The sequence below is a fragment of the Bos taurus genome, chromosome 16 (assembly GCF_002263795.3).
Source record: "Bos taurus isolate L1 Dominette 01449 registration number 42190680 breed Hereford chromosome 16, ARS-UCD2.0, whole genome shotgun sequence".
Lineage (NCBI taxonomy): Eukaryota > Metazoa > Chordata > Mammalia > Artiodactyla > Bovidae > Bos > Bos taurus.
The window spans coordinates 34,208,263-34,211,372 of NC_037343.1; the positions used below are offsets into that span (position 1 = coordinate 34,208,263).

The 3,110-nt window shown below is 42.9% G+C and overlaps 1 pseudogene; it reads left to right on the forward strand.

The window, feature by feature from the left end:
- Positions 1-1,802: 1,802 nt before the first annotated feature.
- On the forward strand, positions 1,803-2,409 carry LOC100297170 (programmed cell death protein 5-like; annotated as a pseudogene).
- Positions 2,410-3,110: the final 701 nt, after the last annotated feature.

The window sequence follows — 3,110 nt, forward strand, 5'->3', positions numbered from 1 at the left end:
GCCATATAATCAGTAGGGAACTCCCACTCCCAGTTTTTCCCCAAGGAACAGAGGGTTTAAACCTCACATCTAGCACTCCAACCTTTAAGACTCTCACCTGAGGAGCTTTCAAATGGTGAGCTCTGAAAGCCAGTAGGACTTGCCTCTATAAGATGCATAAAGCTATTTCAATCTAAGAAATAGTTCTTAGTTGGCTCACAAGGACTCACCGTGGCTATGACCCAGGACTTAGCAGACAGGGAGCAGTTACAAAATGCCAGTCTCCCAGTCTTTCCTGGAGAGATGTCTGTTTGCATATTTTAAAAGCTGGTGCCTGAGTCAAGCTTCTAATTTAGCATACAACTAGAGGTTTGACAGTGATCTTCAGAGGCTGGGAAGACAGCAGACAACCCCTCAGGCATCTCCCACTAGCCCACTGCAAATTGCCAATCTCTCTCTAGAAGGAGCTTTTATACATATCAAGTACTTTAACTTTTGCAGCTGCCACCCAAAGGATGGGTCCCTGGATCACCTGACTCTGAGAGCAAATGGGGCTTGGGTTCAGAAGTCCCTCAAGACTTTAGCACATAAAAAAACAAATCAGTTCTTAATGGGCACAGGAGCATCCCCATGCCCTGTGGCTTTACATCCTAGTCCAATGCGGAGGGAACGGGCCAAAACACCCACCTCCTAGTTCCCCACCCTCGCGAAGGGCCCTAGCCACAGACTCTCTCAGCTGTCACCTGAGGGTCTGCTTCCAGTCATCCTGCATCTAGGTGCTAACTGCAGTCCTCCCCGGACACTCCTCCAGGGGATCTTCCCAACCCAGGGATAAAACCCAGGTCTCCCCTATTGCAGGCAATTCTTCACCATCTGAGCCACAAGGGAAGCCCCTGACACTGACAGATCGTGGCATACCTTCAATTACTGGGAGCCACTTAGAATAAGCAAGGTACCCTAGACAACCACAGAGGAAAGGAAAACCACTGTTTTCCACTGTGGCTGCAGCAGTTGTAAAACAGTATTAAAAAATTAAAAACAGAGCTACCATACAACTTAGCAACCTCCCTTCTAAGTGCATTAAAAAAGGAAATGAAAACAGATATTTGAGAGATAATCTGAACTTGCATATTTATTACAAGACTATTCACAATAACTAAGATATGGAAGCAACGTAAGTATCAATCAACAAATCAATGGTTAAAGAAGTTGTTATATATACATACGTGTGTATGTGTGTTGCATACATGTATACACACTGGCATATATGTATATATATGTATGTGTGCATGCTAAGTTGCTTCATTTGTGTCCAACTGTTTGTGCCCCTATGGACTGTGGCCCACCAGGCTCCTCTGTTCATGAGATTCTCCAGACAAGAATACTGGAGTGGGTTGCCATGCCCTCCTCCAGGGGATCTTCCCGACCCAGAGATCAAACCCATGTCTCTTATGCCTCCTGCATTGGCAGGCAGGTTCTTTACCACTAGAGCCATCTGGGAAGCACTATATAGGTGCACAAATATGTGTGTGTGTATGTGTGTGTGTGTGTGTGCGCGCGCGTGCAACAATATCTGCAGCTTGAGGACATTATGCAAAGTGAAATAAGCTAGACAGAGAAAGACAAATGCTTCAAGGTATCACTTGTATGTGGAATCTGAAAAAAATTCTTTTAAATCAACTCATAGAAACAGAGAATAGAAAAGTGGTTGCATTGATCAAGGGCACAAACTTTCAGCTATCAGATAAAACCTGCGAGTCTAATGTAAAACATGGTGATTATAGTTGATAACATTGTAGAGTTGATAACTAAAATTTGCTAAAGAGAGGGACTGCCGGCGTTCCCTCGGAGTGAGTCGGGGCCTGTTCGCTGCTGCTTGCCCGGGCCGGCCGCAGCATGGCAGAGCAGGAGCTCGAGGCGCTGAGGAAGTAGAGGCTGGCTGAGCTGCAGGCGAAGCACGGGGATCCTGGCGATGCAGCACAACAGGAAGCAAAGCACAGGGAAGCAGAAATGAGAAACAGTATCTTAGCCCAAGTTCTGAATCAGTCAGCCCGGGCCCGGTTAAGTAACTTAGCACTTGTAAAGCCTGAGAAAACTAAAGCCTGAGAAAACTAGAGAATTACCTTATACAGATGGCACGGTATGGACAACTAAGTGGGAAGGTATCAGAACAAGGTTTAATAGAAACCCTCGAAAAAGTAAGCCAACAAACAGAAAAGAAAACAACAGTTAAATTCAACAGAAGAAAAGTAATGGACTCTGATGAAGATGACGATTATCGAATTTGTCTAGAGACTGGAACTTAACGAAGTTCCAGTATTATCTAGGAGATAATACTTGGCAGAAGTTAAGATCTGGTGGTGTGTTTACTTTGTTTATTGTCTATATACCTTTTAAAAATAAACTTGTTATGCAAAATAGAAAAAAAAATTTTGCTAAAATACTAGAATGTAGATGTTACCACCAAAAAAGACGAATATATGAGATAGACGTGATGACAATTAAGTAGATGGAGGGCGGGAGGAGTCCTCTCACAATGCACATGTATATCATATTATCACAGTGTGTACCTTAAATGTCTTACAACTTTATTTTGTCAGTTATAACTCAATAAGCTGAAAAAATACATTTCATAATGAACCATACATTGTCTCAGGTTCTCACTTGGAGGATCAAAAATAACAACGAGCCGAACTACTACTTTCCCCCTACAGCTCTGTAAATGATTATATCAGTAAGATTATATTTAGCTGCATAAAAATATTAACAGAAGCTTAAATGTATTAAAAGTGCATTTCTCTTACACACAAAACAAATCCTGATGTAGGTCATTTAGTCTGCCATGGTGGCTCCACAGTCAGGGATGACCAGTCGATAGGCACCATGCTGTTTTATCATCCTCAGCACATCATTTCCAACCTCAAGGTGACTGCATCATTCAGAATGGCTGCTGGGGCACCAGTCACCATGCCTGCATCTTGGTATGATACAACAGGGTGCTCTTTAAGTAGCTTCCCTGGGACACATTCATCACACTTATTTCATGATCAGGACTTAATGAAATATCTTCCCCTTGATACAAGGAAAGCTGTGATTAATATATTTTCCTACAGGAGTGCATTGCTATGTGA